A 19,782-nucleotide genomic window follows, 5' to 3' on the forward strand; every position below is an offset into this window, starting at 1 on the left:
AGTGCCTGGGTTTCCTTAGAGCAGAAACTGGAATACTAACTCTCCCAGCAGGGTCATGCAACATTAAAGTGGGATGATGCACTCCAAGGACTCAGTACTCTACTTGATATAGGATGAGGGCTCAGTCAGCGGTGGCTCCATAGATAGCCCACTGCTTCCGCTGTTTGACCTCTAACTGCTACCTTCACTCAAACCAAGTCAAAAGGTGAAAGTCCTTAGATTTCCAGCCACAGGAGAGTACATCAAGATGCACAGAACACCAACTGGTCAGCGACCTCAGGAACAATCTCACATCCCACACACTTGTCCAGACTCCCCCACAGTGAGTCTGACTTCAGTTTTGGCTATTTTTCTGTTTCTCTCCTTCATTTTATGCAAACACAACTATTTCCTCCGGCAGATCACATCTCGTCTCACGGCAAGACTCCAAACCCAAGCTGGATTCCATGGTGCAAGTTGTGGCAGAGTTGGGAACACCACACCTCAAAGCTAGCCTAAGAACACTGTCGGAAGCCCGGTGTGCACACAAGTGCCAACACACTCAGCTCCCAGAAAGGAAAGGAGGACTGGTCAGGGCATGCTCGGCCTACCCCAAAGCTACAGGACAGGCTCCTCTGGCCCTATCTTCTGTTTCAGCTATAAGGAAACCCTTTGCCTTGGCCTCTGGGTGTCTCACCTTCTGCTTCCCACCCCGAGGTATGCACATTTTCCAAAACTCAGCCTCCGCTTACTTGTTGCTGCTGTGTGGGGCTGGAGCGATGGCTCAGCTGTTTAAGGCTAAGGCTCACAACCCAAACTAAGATGTCTATTCTACATCTTCAGACATAAGTGTCTCAGCCCAGGCTTCAGTCCTGTATCACCAACTGGACATGTCCTATGAATGAGCTAATGTCATTTAATTAATCCGAAAACAGTGTCAGAAGAGAGGATGAAGTTCAGTGTTGAGGACTTGTCAAACATGCATGAAGGCCTGGTTTCTCCTCAATATGGCAATCAGTCAATGGGTAGCAACATTAACCTTCTCTTTCCAGCTCCAGTGCCTATACTCCTGTTGATGAGACTACTGTGAAACACCAAATTTCAACTTTCATCTTTGACTCCCATCTTTAGAGTCAAGACAGCAAATGAGATGGGCTCTTTCCTTGCAATCCCCCACTGACTGTGTATCTGCCACTGGCCACATGACAGCACTATGCATTACCCCTATAACCTCCTGTCTAGCTATCAGATAAGTGTTCCTAAAATGTCACTTCAGTCAGTTCTCCATTCAACATAAACTTAAACAGATTCCTATTGTCTTGAAAGTAGCTGGCACCAGGGTCTAGAAAAGGAGTTGACAAACAACAGACCACAGGTGTCTGTAGACAAGGTTTTATTAAAGCGCAGACATCCCCCCCCCCCTTCATTTCGTAGCAGCCTGACTGCTTTCAGGCTACCCAAGCAGAGCTGAGGGGTCTGACAGATCACATCGGTCTATAAAACAAAAATATCTAGTGTGCTGACCTGGGCTATAATAGATGGCAGTAGATTCCACCAAAGGTCTATGTTGCCTCAAACCAGATTTTGTTCCTGTTGGTCTGTGGATAGGCCCACTTTCTTTACACCCTATATCTGTGTTCTCATGTACAGAAAATATCATGTGATCCCTAGACTCTTTCCCATCTACCTTTTCTTCTTAGAGAACGCCAAATCACCATTTGTCTGTGAGGTCCATCCCTGAAGCACAGGGGTTCTCCTCCTCTGACCTCTGTCTACACTAGTAGTTCTCAACCTTCCTAATGCTGTGACCCTATAATACAGTGCCTCATGTTGTGGTGACCCCCACAACCAAAAAGTTGTTTTCATTGCTACTGTTATGAATCATAATATAAATATCTGATATGCAGGATATCTGATGTGTGACCCGTGTGAAAGGGTCATTCAACCTCCCAAAGTGGTCCCAGCACACAGGTTTGGAACAACTGATCTACACCAATCATACAAACCTAGAGGGAGATTTCACTATCCTTTCTGCCTATGATACAGTCTTCTATGGGACTCAGGCTTCATAGCATATACTGAGCACCTGCAATAACAACAATCTTGCTCTTCATCCCAAACACAACCTCAACCGCATCATTTGGTAAAAAGGCATCAAACAAACTTACCAGTGAAGGCCTAGGGTTCCACATTTGAAAACTTAAGTTTGGTTCCAAAAGCATTCACTGCAGCCAACACCACCTGAAAGCAAGGAAATAAAAGTTCAGCTCTAGAAGAGAATGTCACATGTTGTCTTCCAGCTGGTGCTATGCATTAAGTTTTGACTAACCAACCATTCTCCTAGGATGCCAGTTCTGCTTCTGTCTAGAAAACCCCAGCTTACTCTGCCTTCCTGACATCCCAGGTACCCACCCTCTCAACTTCTGTTAAACACTTGGGACATGTCTGTAGAAACACATGACACACTGATACGACAAGATTTCTTACTTGAGAGTGGGAGGGACCTCGACTACAGGTTTTGAGAGACTTGTGGAATTCACCCTTCCCCTTGAATCTGCTGTCTAGAATACCACATGCATTTAAATGGTTCTCAGTAAATGTGTAAAGTGGATAGGAAAAACCACCTATTCAGTTCACTGCCACATGTGTGGGTTCTAAATTCACCAAAGGAATGCATGCCCCAGTCCCATTGCTTTGAATAGGGAATAGTTTGCCAGAAGGATTAATGAGATTAATCTAATGGCACACCTTGGCAATGACACGCCCCTGGGCTCCCAGAATCAAAGCCAGGATGTCAGGCCTGTACTAACTGGCCCAGCCTCACATGGCAGGCTCAGCTCACCTGAATTACTCAAATGGACCCTACTTGTCCAGAGAGACAAGACAGACAGTGAATTCCCAAGCACAGAGCTCCTCTTCCCCCAGCATCCCCTCCAGTTGGATGTCTTCTTCCAATGCGTTGAACCACCTACTAATGCTATCCACTACAACACTGTAGCTCATAATGCCCTCTTAAGTGTGATTCTTCTTTAGGCTGTGGTGAAATACATATAAAATAAAGTTCATAATCTCAGCCATTTAGCAATACAGAGCTTGGCAGTGCTCACTGTGTTCCTCTGTGCAGCCACTGCTGCCATCCACCTCCAGAACACTCTTCATCTGTAGAATGGAAACTATAGCTCAGTCCCTGGGACCAGTAAGTCTCAGTAAAACATGCGTACATGCATGTATGAATGAATGAATGAATGAGTGAATACACTGCTGAACTCTACCATGGTACTATATTCACGTGTTTTCTGGGTTAATTTCAACCCATCATAAATGTCTTTCTCTGTTTCTCTCTCTTACACACACACACACACACACACACACACACACACACACACACACACCTAGAGCAGGAACTCAAGCCTATCTGTAAGTTAAGAGTTAGTTGAACACACGACTGTGATTTGTCCGGCAAGCCACTAGACCCACGGTCATGTCTTAATCCCCCCTTACAAGACCGGCCACAGGTAATCACCACTTTAGCTGGCTGCTCTCCTGCTGAGGCTAGCATGCCTTCTGGGTTTTCCATTCACCTCACTGGCTCCTTCGATCTGTTTCTTTTTCCTTATCTTCTATCAGAGGCCACAGGACCTACTTCTCTCTCTGCTGTCACTCCCTGGTGGTCTATCTAATCCAATTCAATATCACCTCCACACCTGATGCACACCCAGATTTTCTTCTCCCAGCCTGCGCCTCTCCTTTGACCAACAGTCAATTGCTGGGGTCAAGTCGAAGCACGTGCACATTGCTCTACGTTGACTAGGTGGGGTTTAAAGCTCAGCACATCTAACACAGACTCCATCTTCCCAAAACTTGCTCCTGGCAGTGTCAGTGCTGCAGTGTAAGGCAACTTGTCCAGCTGCATTCTCAGGCCTTACCTTTCCCTCCACACCTGACGCTCACCCAAACTTGTTCTCACATCCACATAGTATTAGCATGGCCATTTCTCATCGCCTCCTCTGCTGTCACCGTTCCAGACTGTTACAACCGCTTCCTTAATAGGGTCCTTACTCCTAACCGCAGGGCCATTCACACCTCTAGCCATAGCTGATTCTCATTAGAGGAAGAAGTCTGGTACTACATGAGTCATATCAGGTAACTTTGTTTGAATCCTTCAGGTTCCCTGGCCAGGATGCCAGAGGGACAGGCATTTCTAAATCTACAGGCTCCAGGGCAGGTGGCAGGGCAAGCAGGGTTTCTAGGCCAATGCTACCATCCCCCACTAATCTATCGTCCCTGTCTTGCCTGGCAGTCCTGATGCTCTCATATCCTCTGCCTTCTTGAAGAAAGGGAATATTTTGAAGGGAGTGAGAGACAGACAGTGTCTCTTTCCAGCTATGGTACCAATAAGAAGTCAGCAAAGGAAATGGAAGACACCAGGCTACCCCGCCTCACGACACAGAACAGCTGGCTGACACCACTATGATGAACAAACAACAACAAACAATGGAGCAGTGTGTGCACTGTGGAGAGGTATTGCTGGAGATGTGATGGTAGTGACAGTGAGAAAGACGGATGGGGTCAACATAATGTCATTGCCCAGTAGGGTTAGTGGGATAGTATGTAGCCTGGAGCTTGTGCAGACGCAGACTCCGTCCCCTGAATATGCTGTAGTGGGCTGGTGGTCCTGGCTCTGGGCAATGACAGGCAGGAGAAAGGTTCACTTTCTAGACTGGACCTCCTTGAAGGCCACAAGGTTTGTGAGGCCACGCTGGTGTCTGTCATCCATGCTATAGCCACAGGCTTCAATCAAGACTGAGATTCATGACAATGTATGCAATCTGTGCTGCTGACTGATTCCCCTAGGTGAGGTCCTAGGTAGGGCTTTACAGCCTAGGAGAGCTGGGGAGTTTGCCATGGTGGGGTCTGTACAGCCACTGTGGGCCATGAGTGGGTCAGTGGTCCTGATAAGGCCAGGGAATATGTTGGTATCTGAGGCCCGTGTTGCCATCAAAGTCCATGCAGATGTCCAAGGTCTGAGCTGCTGCGTTAAGCCATGTTGATGTCCCTGGGTGAGGGAGAGTGGACCCTATTCTTCTCTGGCTACCACAAGGCTCTCCTCAGTTGATGGCTTCTGGTGCGGGCAGGAGGAGAAATACTCAACATCCCTTGGAGGGGGCAGGCCACTAGGAATTTGACCATACTTCAACAAGTATGTAGACTACACAAAAGGGACTACTTCTTCTTCTTCTTCTTCTTCTTCTTCTTCTTCTTCTTCTTCTTCTTCTTCTTCTTCTTCTTCTTCTTCCTCTTCCTCCTCCTTCTTCTTCCTTCTACTTCTTCCTCTTCTCTTCTTCCTCCTCCTTCTCCTTTTCTTTCTCTCCTTTTTTCTTTCTTTTTTCTGGGTAGAAGTGGACATAGGGGGCCTGGGAGGTGATCATGATGGGGTGCTTTTCCTTTTGTTTTTAGATAGTTTTTTAAAGTAAATTAAACAAAGATTCATTCAAATAAGTGATTATTGAATTCTTGCTATGAAAAACACTGCTCTCTGAAAATTCATAATCTTGTTGAACCAGCAAAAGAAAAACAAAAACAGAGCAATGAAGAAAAACAAAAAGTTATTGTCAAAAATAAGTGCATAAGTCACATCCTCAAGAAGCATGAGATAAATAAAGTCAGTCAGCACTTACAGACTTCCAGCAAACATGCTTGCCTTCCGGAGCATGACTCCTTACTCCTCTGACCCCAGGAGATGAAAACCCTTCTTAAACCTCCCTTTGTTTAGCCTCCAGCTAGTCACAAAATCTTGTTTACTTATTTCTATACCCACACCCATCTTCTCTTCCTCTTCCTGGTACCAAAACTGTAATCAGACCGGAGCCATAGCTAGGGTCCCAGCATCCCTCTAAACTAAGCTAATCAGAGCCTTGTTCCAGAACTGATGGCCAGATGCAGAGAAAGGAACCCATACACACACTCAAGTTGTAAACTGAGGCTGCCAGTGGCTGTGTCCTCAGAGAAGGGCAGCTCATCCCCAGGTGCCAACAAGAAACGGGGAACAGGAGGCAGAGGAGCCCCAGGCAACATCGGCCCCCTCTCAGAGTTGAGCTTCTTCGGTGAACTTCCACACCCGTTTCCCCAGCTATGGACCTAGTAAGTTGCTACTACACCTGTGCTAGAAGTGGGATTTTTTGTCTCCCTCCCCTTTTTCTCCTTTGCTGTACTCTTTAGGTCAAGAACAGTTCCTAGAATGCTGTACTTAATCATTTATTAAGTGAATGTAGCAAGCACACTGGCTCCAGGGCAGAAAGACTGGTGAAGACCAACTGTTGTCTCCTAGCAACATGATCTCACGCAAGGCTGTCTGGCCTTGGGTGGCAGTTTGAATAGGTATAGCCCCCACAGACCCTCTTGTTTGAATGCTTGGCCCACAGAGAGTGGTATTATTAGGAGGTGTGGCCTTGTTGGAGGAAGGATGTCACTGTGGGGCGGGTTTTGAGATCTCCTATGTTCAAGCTCCGCTCAGTGTGGCACAGTCTCCTTTCTGCCTTTGAACCAGGATGTAGAACCCTCAGCTCCTTCTCCAGCATCATGTCAAACTGCATGCCACCGTGCTCCCCATGTTAATAATGGACTGAACCTCTGAAACTGTAAGGCAGCCTCAATTAAATGTTTTCCTTTCTAAGAGTGTCCTTGGTCATGGTGTCTCATCACAGTAATAAAACCCTAAGACACCGTGTGTGACAATGTGTTTGTATGTTTGTGTATGCAAGAGCCCAAATATGTGCAAGTACATGTCTACACACGTTTACGGAAGCCAGAAAACGACAATCTTGGTTGTCGTTCTTCTGTTTCTCATGCATCTTGTTTCTCGAGGCAGGATCAACTTAACAATTAAGCTAAATTGGCCAGCCCACCAGCCTCAAGGGTGGTGACAAGCCTGTCTCCAACTCTGCAGCACTAAGATTAGAGCTATAAGCCACCGTGGCTGCCTTTTCTACATGGGATCTGTGGTTCTAACTCATCAATTCAAATACTTTACCTCCGGAGCCATCTCCCTGGCCTTCTCTATTCTTTTACGACTCAATTTCTCTGCAAAAGAAGAGAAGCCCCAGCACCTACTCAGGTGGCTTGGGACTAGCTAAGACAGTAGAAATCCGTTCCTGGGAAACAGCTCAGGCTCCAGGCTCCCCAAACGCTAATTGCTCTTGTTAGCAACTCCAGGCCAGAGGCCCAGTGTGGGCTTCAGACACTCATAGGTCATCTGGAGGGTGGTGTAAGAAGGGAAAGAGATGACTGGGTATTTACAAGCACAAACTCTCCTGGGAGCAATAAGCCAGCATTTAGTGAGATCTGAGAGTTACCTAGGGCTCTCAGTAAATTGCCAGAGGTCAGAGACCCAAGTGGTGGCAGAGAAGGCCGGTGGCTGCAGGACAGCACTACCACGGCGGCACCAGCCAGGCGATGAGACGCTCTGTGCCTTCTGAGAGCCAATTTTCACAGCAAAGCTTAAAGAGAGAGAGAAGCTTCTTACATCGTCTGGACAAGGTAATAAGGCTATAAAAATGGAACCACACAGAACCCACATGGGCCCAATTTTCGAGGAAAAAACAGTGATTGCCACAGCATTTGGGGTGGGGGAGGAGTCACACGTGGGTCTCAGCAAGAAAACAGCTCTCAGATGAACGTAATGAGGCTGCAGAACAGCTCCTGGGTCTGCCAAATGAGCAGGGCTGGCTCTCTGCTGTCCCCCTTGTCCTACTCCTTGCTTTCTACAGATATCAGGATGGGACAGCACAGTCCAGTGGCTCTGCTCCAAAAGCGCACAGTACAGAAGGACCCTGCTCACTATCCCCCACACCCACCCAGAGGCCTTCTTCTCCCTTCTGTCCAGACTATGGTTGCATCACTCCTGGACCTCTCAGCATAGAGCATCTGACTCTTTCCAGCTTTTGTGCCTACTCCGTGCCCTCATCCCTGCATCAGAACAGGGCAGCTTAGTGGTTAGCAACACAGAGCCTCGGGCTGTATGGGTGGGATCTCCTCTGATAGAACTGTGTGATTCTGGATAGTTAACTCATGGCTACAAGTCCTTTAGCTTCCTCCCTTGTGAAATGGGGACGCAGACATGGCTCATTTGAGACCCGGTGTGGATTAAATGGGCCAGTTCATTTAAAGCGCCACAATCATGCTGAGAACCAGCTGCATCCAAGAGTCACCCCAAAGTGCAGGCGGTGAGCCCCGGGACCCATACCCCATACTTCAACAGAACCAACGGCAACACAGCTCTCGCCCTTACACCTCCTTCTCCACCTGGGCCTTCTGCTGGAAATGCTCGCCCTGCACTTTAGCCTGCCCTACAAAGTGTTGACAAGTCAGCCACCTTCACCAGCCTTCCTCCACTCCGCTCATGACAGAATCTCTCCTGTCCTAAGAGGTGGGCCCACCCTTTAATCTCTTGATTAAGCATCAGCTTAAGTCTGCTGTGTATGCCCCACTCCCAGGTCACACGCTTCTCAAAAACAAGGGGTTCTGGGAGCTCTCTTCCCCAGTGTTTACTCCCTGTAACCTTAGACATATGTAGACTTAGTAAACATTTGCTGGATTAAAACGAAACATGATGCCTAGAGCCAGAGTCCATAGCAACAGGAACAGGGACAGTGGCTGGGGGCGTGCAGCATGTTCGAGGCCATGGGTTCCAAACTCAGTATTAGAAAAAAACCAAATCTTAACAAACTCAGCAATGCAGCGGATGTTGGACTCTTCCCAGCACCCCCAAAGCCAAGTGCTGACCTCAGACTCAACCCAGTACTGGGGACCAAGTCATGGTGCCTGCTTGTTGGTTCCACCCTAGTCACTTCCTGATGGCCAACAGAAAGCTGAAGTCAAAGTCTCTGCGCATGTGCACTGCCTCCCACCGCCTGCTCGCTGGGGCAGTCCTTCCTTCCCTCTGAAGTGCTATGTGCAGCTGGGCATGGAGTTGCACAGCTGCCATTGCAGCACTGGGGATGCAGATGCAGGAGGAGCGCAAGGCCAACATCAAGAATTCTCCACTTACTTCTTTGTCTTGGGGCATTTCTTACAGCACCCTTAAGGGAATCCGGGTTTTATTTCATGATTATTTTAATCAAAGCATTGGGTGTTGGCAGACAAACGTCCTCGATTTTCACAGGCTGATGGCTCCTTAAGAGGATTTATTGATTCACCTCCCTACACAGGCAAATAAATTATGGCTACCTTTTGCTTACACCTCCTTTCTCATTAGTTAGCCGGCTTCTTCACTCGTGAAAAATACAACAAAGGCTGTCTCCAGCATAAAGTACATTTTTAATACGTTATCACAGCATTCTTTTTGAAGAAAGAAAATCTGACTCTCTGTCGACTCTTGGGCTGTTGCCATTAGCTAGATAAATGCCGACTTAATGAAATGATTCTGTAATACACAAAGATGGCTTAATGCAGCATTAGCTGGAAGAGCAAAAAATGAGACGCAATCTAAAACCTGCTCCATCACACACTCCCAGCTCACAGAAGACATCCCCTGGATGGACAGAACAGTATGCAGCCATCTTTAACAAGCATGGGGGGAAACTGAAGATAGGATGAGAGTGCAGGAGACAGGACAGTTTCTGCAAAACTCAAGAAAAATGAGAGTTGGGAGGAAATCTCAGCACACGAGCCTTGAGAGGCAACAGCAGGCAGTCTGGTGGGTACTGGTGTGGCAGTGGGAGAGACTCGGCCCAGCCTTCACTGCCAAGCTCCTGTTCCATGGCCAGTGCTTCTCATCCTCCTAGAATGCCCTTCTGTGTACATCCCAATCCTGCCAGCCCTGCCCTGCCCAGAGGATTTGGGCAAGAAGCTAAACTGTTTCCAAGCTTTGCTCTCTTCATCTGGGTTCAGTGTCATTACTCCGGGCCACAGCGCCTGCCCTGAGCCTGTTCCCCTGCCCCACTTTGTCTGGGAGCTAGAAAGATGGGTCAGCAGGAAGACTGGTTACTGCTCTTCCAGAGGACCCAAGTTCAGTTCCCAGCATCTATATAGGGCAGCTCACAATTCTCTACAACTTCAGGTCCAGGAGACCTGAACCCCACTTCTAGCCTTCACAGGGACTCAACCACACACACATACACCCACATACAGAGAGACACACATAGAGAGAGACAGTGAGAGGCAGAGAGACAGAGGCTCAGGCTTATTTGGAGCAAACTGTATTCATTTTGTCACATGCTGACCCCATAAAGGGAGGTCTGGAGGTGTGCCTGGGCTATAAAGAATGTGAATGGACCCTTCCAATGGGAGCAAGGATATCCAGAAGCTAAGTAACACCTATGTCCCCCAAACCTGGCAATATTCCCACAATGACAAAAATGGGCCCCAAGGCCCCAGGCAGGAGGCAGCAGGAAGCAAAAGGCTTCCTTGACAAGTCTGCAAGTTGAGCCCTAAAGTCATCCTGACAACCAGAAGGATCTATGGAAGGCAATCTGAAACAAAACCTAGCACATCTGGGCTAGTGAACATTTGAGGAGAAAAAAGTCCATTTGTTGATGGATCATTCCCTCCCCTAGGTCTCCCGCGGGCCTCTTTTCTACATACACGGTGAGTACCGATGCCCTTTACCAGAAGATAGGGATGGCTAAAAAGAAATGGCAGCAAGTTCCCCTCTTCACCAAGAAAGTCAACTGTGTTCAGTTGCTGAGACTTCCAGATGAACAGGGGATTAAAGCGTCCCTGCAGGAATAATTTCTAGCTAGAAGTCACAGTAGGAAGGTGGGAGGCAGTAAGGAAGTTTAGATAGTTAGGCAATTCCTCCTTGGACCTCTTTAAGAGATGAATAACTTCAAATGTCCCTCACCACATCAAACAGGGATGAGATAAGTTTCAAAGGCTTTTTATTTGACCAGTAAAGAACCATCACTGAGTCTCTGGGAGGAAGGCTCTGGATCTCCATAAAGCTAAGGGCCCAAGAGTTTTCTAAGAAAAGCAAATCCAAAGAGCAGGGCGAAGGGCCAAACCCCAAGATTTGTCAGGAAGGTCTAGAGGGTTTCATGAGGATGCTCTGTGTGCGGTCACTCATCTGGGCCTGCCACAGAAGCTTGTCTAGGTCACTCACCTACAGCTCTGTACACAGTGATCTCTGAACACCGGTGACCAGAATTTCCGAAACAACAATAAAAATATTATTTTCTCAGTCTGTTTGAAGACCTGAGTCTGAGCTACAAGGAGAGGAATTGGGGATAAGGAGGAAGCGCAGAGGAGTTCATTAAAAATAGTTCCCTGATGGTAGCAGCCAAAATCCTCACTGAACCTTAGATGCTGAAAATAATGGGAGACAATCCACAAGCCCGCCTCAGACAAAGCTTCTGTACGTGTTACACTGGACTCTTAACATCAAGGCTGGCTTATCCTCCGTCTTCAGGAAAGCTGGCTACTTACCTAGGGCACCTCAGAGATAGTCACTTGGAAAGGCCAAACTAGCTTTTTGTGCCTTCAGCTCATCCTCCCTTGGCAGGTCCTGGCCTGGCCAGGCTGTTGAAGCACCTTAGTCCACCTGAGAGGTCTTTTGATCTCTACACCAGCAGTTCTCAACCAGTCAGGACCCACCCCACCCCTGGAGTGGTCATATGACCCTTTCCCAGGGGTCACACATCAGATATCCTGCATATCATATGTTTACATCACTATTCACAACAGTAGAAAATTTACAGTTATGAAGGCAATGAAGATAATTTTTATGGCTGTGGGTGACCACAACATGAGGAACTGTATTAAAGGGTTGCAGCATTAGGAAGGTTGAGACTCACTGCTCTATAGCAACAAGCCCAGGGGAAATGGGAGGAGCCAGGCCTTGGGATTAAAGTCCTGGATTCCCATGCAAACTCTGGCCCTCCAGTGCCACCATTAACAGACACATTTTACCTCCTCTGGGGCCAGTCCCACAGCCTGTAATTATCTTCTTCCTTGAGCTCCTAGTTAGCTTCCTCTCTCTCCCCAAAGCTCCTCACAGTTAGGGTGAGGTCAGTACCTCGGCCGCCATATGGAGCAGAGGCTTCCACTCTACAGGATCTCAGGAGATGAATGACAGCTTGGTAACTGTCTGGCTTCAGACGCCAGCCAGACACCTCTGAGAGGCACAGGTGGGCTCGCCGTGCTGCATACAGGCCAAGTCCCAGAGGGATGGGCAGCCCAGTGTCCTCTTAAAGGTCCGTGGCTACCTCAGCACCTCTGGTCACCCAGCACAGCTCGACTCATACACCTGAGTGACAACAAAGAGGGAAACTACAGGGAGGTGAGGACCACAGTGAGTTCTCTTGAGAAGCCACCATCAGAAAAATCAAACCTGAGCATGAATAAAGAGATTAGGTATAGAAGGAGCCTGGGAGAGAGTCAGGGGCGCCCAGCCATTAATGCTGGATAGAGTCAGGGTGCTGTGGTGCAGAAGAAAGGATCACACAACACAGTGAGACCTTGTCTCAAAAAAATCATAAGTACATACATACATACATACTGTGATAAAACCTGGTCAAATCACAGGGGTGTTGCTGGACATGCTTCCTAACGTGGGAGGAACACCTGTCACTGTACATGTCCCTTTTTGCCTTTGGTCAGGAAGGAGTCTGGATCAGTCTGCAAGCATTTGAAAGTTCATAGCCCAGGACAGGTACCAAAATCAATCAATCAATCAATCAATCAATCTCAGTTTTGGCTTTGAGTATGAACTTTTTATTTATAGTATTATTATTATTATTATTATTATTATTATTATTATTTGCCCTTTTATGATCAAGAAAGTGATACACACAGAGTTGAGCCAAGGAAACCACATGGTAAGAACAGGAATAAAATCACCTCTAATCCCACAAGATGAAAAGCACTGTTCTGTTAATATTCTGCTGCTCTTCTCTCCTTTCCCTAATGAGAATTTAAAAGAGACAGGTGCATAGTGTGAAGAAATTTCAGTAACACATTATCTTGCAGTAAAAACCCATCTACAACCACTCCACACAGTTCCCAGAAAGGTGCTCACCCATAGTGAATAAATAAATAATAAAATAAATACAAGAATAAAATTTGAAAAAAAGCAACAAAATGAATTAATCTAATGAATCCCAATTTCTTTACCAACAGAAAAAAAAATCACCACTAAATCTAGGATGAAAGTTCTTATCACATAAAAACATGAAGCCCATTTTTACATTTCCTGTCTAGATCATCTCTTCAAGGCAATAGTTTGAATAAGCCATGTTTTTCAAATTGAAGGAATTTTATAATAATCAGACTGATTATTATAATAATCTGATTATTTTGAGGCTGGAAATCAAGTCTGGGTGGCCTTTGGAAGGTCAGTGGGTCAGCCAAGTCATTTTAAAGGTTGGTTCACACCCATGGACTCTAGCTTCAGATATGTTGTATCTGGTCACCCACACAGTGAGACTTGTGCCACCCAATTGGAAGATTCTCGAATATCTGCCCTGATACTTGATGGCTACTGGATTTTCTACATGAGTTCCAGTGCTTGGCCAGCAGAGTCTTGAATCCTTTTTTCATGAAAAGAGGACTCCAGGGCAGAGAGCTCCTTTCATATGCCCCTTGTGATATCTACACTCCATTCAGGAATGGACCTCTGCCAGGCACTAGGTGGAGTATTAAGATCCAACAGTGAACAGACAGATGCTCCACCCATTGCCACAGAGCTGCAGGTGATGAGGGGTCCTCATCCGCTAGCCTCACACTTCTCCAGCAGTGAAGGCCATCAATCACAGCTATCCCTCTTTTATAGATGATATAATATTTACTAGAATTTTCTACTCAGGTCATAGGCAAAAGGCTAGTTTCAAACACAGGTCTCTGACTCCTCAACAAGGGTTTTTTCTACTGTGCCAACCACACTGGTGGACTTGCTTCTTCTTGCCGACAACTTAAGACTTTTTGGATTATGAGTCCTTTCTGATGCCTGGGTACATGCTGGCTGCTGACTGTGAGCAGTGAAGTGCTCTGATCTCTATTTGGCTCTAGATATATCTGCCCTGGCTTCAATGGTTGCTGAGTTTCTGGCTCCTGATTTAGGCATTATCCTGGTTCTCATTCACTCTAGCTCCAGATCAACTAACCACTTGTCATTGGCACCACAATGGCTGGCTACCATCTTCCCCAGTGTCCCATTTCCTCTCCACCACTGACCTTGCTGGATACATGGCTTCCCAATTAAAGATATTTCCTAGTCTCCTTTGCAGCTATAGGTGTTCATAGCACTAAGATCTGACCTCAGGGGGAAAAGAATTACTGATTCAAGATTCTTCTTGAATTCTTCAAGAATTACTCATTCTTTCCCATACAATGGTATGACCCCTTGTACTCTGGCTCCTCCCACTGAAGAAGGTGAAATGAAGTTTTTACCTTCAGCCACCGAGTGTATGTCACTTGTTGATGTCACCAGGCCTGGACCCCTTCACTCTGGACTGGCACATAAGAAGCCACCCTCCAACTGGACTCAGTTATTGTGGGAGTGTGAGGTCTGTGAGGCTCCTTAATAGAACTCTCCCAAGCAGCTTGAATGAAATCAGTCCCACACACCCCCAGTAAAGCTATTAAACACTTAAAGGGGGGTGTCTAGACCTGTGTATGAAAGTGTTCACTCCATGTTATTATCTCCTGGAAAAATTGTGAATAAAGGACACCACCTGGACCTCAAAGAGAAATTCTATTCGATCAGAAGAAAACTGAGGGGCCCAACAAAAGGAAATCAGCTTCCTTCAGACATAGTAGGTGTGATATCAAGAGAAGTGAGGCCTGCAGCCAGTCCTTGGTCTACTACAGCACCCCTCTCCACTCCCAGAAAAGGCACTGCAAGCCGAACTGAGGGCTAAGGCTACTGTCTCCATGGAAACAGCTATCACAGGAGCTGTGTTCCTGACCAAGAACTCAATGGTCAACTTTTAGGAGAAATTATATAAACTTCGTGATTTGTCAGCTGTAAAAGCCTTGTGTGTTGTTGTTTTCCAGATAAGAGGGCTGCTGGTGGCCCAGAACTCTCCTGTAAAGGACATACGCATAGTGTATATCATCTGGGGAAGGTATGTATTGGTTGAATCCAAGACAAGGAGTTGTTGTGTGATCTTTTATTTACTGGTTCAGTACGGAACACAAAACACATTAAATTAATCATTCCTGCAGGTCTCAAAGGCTTCTAAATACAGTATACAGAACACTTAAGAACAGCTTTAGCAAAGCACAGGGAAGGAGAAACCTGTGTAATGCTAGTTGCAGCTTGGAAGCCTGGCTCTGCCACTGACCAGCTGTGGGCCCTGGGCAGTGACTCACACCCCCAGATTAATTCTCAGTCTGCACATGCAGATTCCTAACACCTGTCTCCCAGGCTCATGACAGACACCAAACAAGGCACTGCCTATAAGAACAGCTTAGCAAACTGGTTGGGAATGTGAGACGGTACTTCTAGAAAGGGCGTTTGAGAGAAGATGCTGATGCTCACCCACCCAGAAGCCCTAGCAGTCTAGATGCTGTCTATGAGACCTAGAGATATCTCTCATCTGATCACTCCTTATGAACTAGGGGGCATAGCTGGCCAGAGTCAGTCTCCGCCAAGTTCATAACAGACATGCATTTGCTTGCCAGTCCCCGAGCAGCCAGCAAGACATCCATCGTGGGCTCTAAGGAAAAGAGAACTGCAGTGAGCTGGGGCCGCTGCATGGTGAGACTGCTGTCAACCAAAAGAGAGTTCGTAGATCCCATGGTACTGTGAGAAGCCCTCAGTCTAAGACAGGAAGCATTCTGAAGTTCAAGAAATAAGAAAAAAATGCTATTTTGTTTTGTTTTGTTTTAAATTAGGCACTTGAGATTGTGGTTTTGATCTCAGCTTTTCCACATAGCACACATCATCTGAGGTACTCCTTGGGTTTCAGACTCCTAACAAGAGAAGAAATCTATGTCACCCACTCCATAAGTGGAAAAGGCAAGTCAGCACTTAGCATGATGCTTAGCATATGTCAACAGCCAGAGGTTAGGCACTACTCTTAATAGATATAAAATACTGCTGAAGCTAAGAGCTGGCAGATCTCAAGCAAAGTTCTGCTCCACCATAGCAGCTACAGGCTTTTGCACCTGGCTATTACCTGGACAGTGTTGCTGGCTCATTTATTAATCCCAGGCTAATAGAGGTTCTTCTGGATCTCTGCCTAATGCCTGAGGATAGGCAAACCATCCGAGAGTGCCTGGCCAGCCAGTTGGCTAGATTCTGGCACTTGTTTTTCTGGTTCGGAGCTGCTCATCGTTATGCTGAGAGATATTCTCAGAGAAGAAGACATCCGCATGACAATCTGACTTTTCCATTCGTGTCTGCTATGAGGCTCTCCATCTCTATGTACAAAATGAGTAGCTGTCTTTAAAGCATGGCCCTAGGGCTGGAGAAGGGGGTCAGTTGGCATGCACAAAACCCTTGGTTCAATTCTCAGCACTACATAAACAGGGTGCTGGCACAAGCCTGTAATCTCAGCACTTGGAAGCTGAAAGCAGGAGGATCAGGAGTTCAAGGTCATCCTTGGCTACACAGAAAACCCGAAGCCATCCCATGCACACGAGACCCTGTCTCAGAACAAAAAATAAAACAACAACAAAAATGTTTCTAGCCAGCAAAGTAGTATGAGTCAGCACCTACGTGGTGGACAGCGCCGCATCCTCCAGCCCGCTCCAGAGGTGGTCCTGCTCCTCCAGGACACCTGTAAGGGCCAGCACAATCCCACCAGGAAAACTGCACCTTTACAGCTCCAAGGCCTGCTTCTTCCGTTGTCTCTCCCAAGCATCAGATCCACCCACTCTGTGAAGGCTTGGATGAGAATTATTTTACCAGCTGAACAATCAGACTCAGTCTGAGACATCAGTGATATGCTTAAGGGATGGCGTGCAGTGAGTAGCGGGAGCAGCCCAGACTGTGGGTTATTCAGTTTCTAATCCAGTGCTCCTTACAAACAAAACATCTTTGTTTTTTAACACTTGTCTTCCAATATGACGCACTGCCTCTGAAGAACTCATGAAGGAGATATCTGGCTAAGTACAGTGTAGATTCACACACTTAAAAGCCATTTGCACTGGTAGATGTTTGCGTGATCTAGAACTCCAAAGAGCAACTGATAACACTCATGTCGACTGACACAACTGTCAGTTAACTTGGACTTGTGGCTCCATATCTCTCTCCATCTGGCCCATCCAGTTCCTTCCCGTCAGACCTCTGCTGCACTTAGCCCTCTACGATCCAACCTAACTGCAATATTCACACAGGACTCATGTGAGTATACAGGGAGTATTACCGTGTCATAACTAAGCAATTTCAGGGGATCTCCACTGCCTCCACCCCGTCTCTACCACTTTGATAGGTAGGTGTCTCTTTACTTTTCCTGTTGCTGATTTAAGAGGGGGGGGGGGAACCCTCAGGGGGGGGCAGTGAGATGGCTTCATGGGAAACAGCACTTGATGATCAATAGCAAAAGCTTAGTTACCTAAGTTCAATCCTAGGACCCCTTTAAAGGTGGAAGTAGAGAGACCTGATCTGCAAAGTTGTCCTTTTCTGCATGTGTGCCGTGGCATGTATAAGCAAACACACCCCTTATGATAATGGTGGTGATGGTGTTGTTGAGTATACTGACAAAAGCAATTGAAAGGAGAAAGGGGTTATTCCAGCTCCAAATTCCAGGGCAGTCCATCATGACAGGGAGCTTGAGAGGCACCTGGTTACATGGCATCTACAGCCAGAAGCAGAGGGAGGTGAATACTTATCCCCAGCATCCTTTCTACCCTGCATTCCATGGGGAATGCCAGCCCATATAATGGTCCTACCCTCTGTGAGTGGGCCTTCCTCCCAGATGCTGATAACCCCTCACAAGTGTGCCTGTCTCCTAGGAGATTTTAGGTCCTTCCCAGCTGACAATCTATATTAACCACCCCACTAGGTATTTCTAGTTTTATTCTATTGCTATGATAAACCCCTCTGACCAAAAGCAACCAGGGAAGGAAAGGGTTTACTTCATCTTACACTTCCAGCTCATAATCTGTCATTGAAAGAAGCCTGGGCAGGAACTCAGGGCAGGAGGCTGCAGGCAGAAGCCATGGACCAATCATGCTTCAGCTCTCTTATGTGTAGGGATGGTTCCCCAAGATCAGCCAATGCAGACAATCCCTCACAGACACAGCCATAAGCCAATGTGATCTCAGCAACCCATCAACAGAGATTCTCCTTTCAAATGACTCTAGCTGGATCTAATGGTCACTAGGTAAACTTTGGCTTGTCATTGATGTCCCTTTTTCCCATCAAAATGTGGGTTAAACCCAGCCACTTCAGAACCTTCCATTCTAGGTAAGCCCATCTCTGAATGTGATCTTGTCACTCCCACCTCTGGCCTATGCTTTATCCTTATTCTTATCCATCCGCCTCTGAAAGACGGGTCCCACCCTCCTCTGTACGTCTACATCCTAGATAAGGAGCTGGCACCTGAACTAAGGACCTTATACTTGCTCGTTGTACATTTTACAGATGAACCATTTCCCCAGCCCACGGAATGCTCTTTAAGGAAATACAACTACAGGCTCTTTCCTGGGTCACAAAAATGAATCAGCTCTGCCCCTGGGTCTAGCCTGGTGTTTGGCATGCAGCCCTTTAGACATCTGTTGACTAAATAATAAATGTGTCATTATGTCCAAATAAATGTGCAGTAAGTTTCCGTTGAGTTGATGAGGCTCAGCCACTGCTAAGCTGTGTTCTGGAGCAAAGTAAAGACAATGCAAAGATGAAGGTTAGCTGAAGAGTTAACTCTTCATCAGTAAAAGGCTCGGATCTCTGCCAACGTACAGATCAGGGAAACAGATTCCCAAAGGAAATGGCAGCCTAGACTTCTTCTAAACACACACAGGAGCAAATCTTGCATGTGTCCTGTGGGAGGGCAGGGACATTTGTGGCTTTCACAAATGGCCAGTTGTTCTGTACAGACACTAAGTCTGTTGTTGGTTCTAGGACACAGCAGGAAAAAAGCAGGTGACATTCCCCTGCACCCAAGGAAGATGAGGGCACCATGCAACCCCCCAGCTCCACAGTGAAGTTTCCAGCACAGTGTCTCCTTGCACAAACTCCTTCAAGTGAGGGGTGGAGATGAACATACTGCTCATAACTGACCAGACAGGGGCAACGCTAAAAGTGCCCTGTCACTCCAGTGCGGCAGCCCCTCACTCCAGAAGGCACTGAGGACCCAGTACAGCGTGCTCACATTGGTCATTTTTCTCAACATTGCCAGCTGATCTCAGCCACTAACGTCACTTAAATATCAAATGTCTCAAATGACACAGTAACCCAAGATGCCAAAAACCAGATTCAGAGGTGGGAAGGGAGGGGTGGCGCTTGGGTGGCTTTTTCCCCCAAGGCGGTGGTAAGACTCCTTCCTCCTCCTCCTCCTCCTCCTCCTCCTCCTCCTCCTCGGAAGCAGAACCTGCTTGCTTGCTTCCGTCACCCCAGCCTTGGGCTCCTCCTTCCCCTCCAGCAGCATACTGAAAATAGATTTGCATTTAACATTTAAAGCTGTTTTGGATCCCACACTCTTTTAGCTCTGTTCTCTCTTGCAAACTCATCGCAGTCCCAGGATTCTCACAAGTGTATTTCACAAGCAAACAAACCAGTCACCATGTTTATCCCTAAGAGTCCAAAGAAAAGGTGATTTACATAATGCTATGGGAGATTAGATGACCAAGAACACACAATTCTTATCTGGACCAAAAGTTCTAGGAAAAAAAAAACTCTTCCATCTCATCTAGAAAGATAAA

The 19,782-nt window shown here is 46.8% G+C and overlaps 1 protein-coding gene across 6 annotated transcripts in view; it reads right to left on the reverse strand.

Moving 5' to 3' along the window:
* Positions 1–19,782, reverse strand: part of Bmal1 (basic helix-loop-helix ARNT like 1) — a 105,232-nt gene that overhangs the window by 77,617 nt on the left and 7,833 nt on the right. For all 6 annotated transcript variants that reach the window (XM_052201042.1, XM_052201040.1, XM_052201045.1 and 3 more), the window contains exon 2: positions 2,148–2,220. The gene's annotated coding sequence lies outside the window, so the exon portion shown is untranslated. The remainder of the gene's footprint in view (positions 1–2,147; positions 2,221–19,782) is intronic.

This window comes from Apodemus sylvaticus, chromosome 1 (assembly GCF_947179515.1).
Source record: "Apodemus sylvaticus chromosome 1, mApoSyl1.1, whole genome shotgun sequence".
Lineage (NCBI taxonomy): Eukaryota > Metazoa > Chordata > Mammalia > Rodentia > Muridae > Apodemus > Apodemus sylvaticus.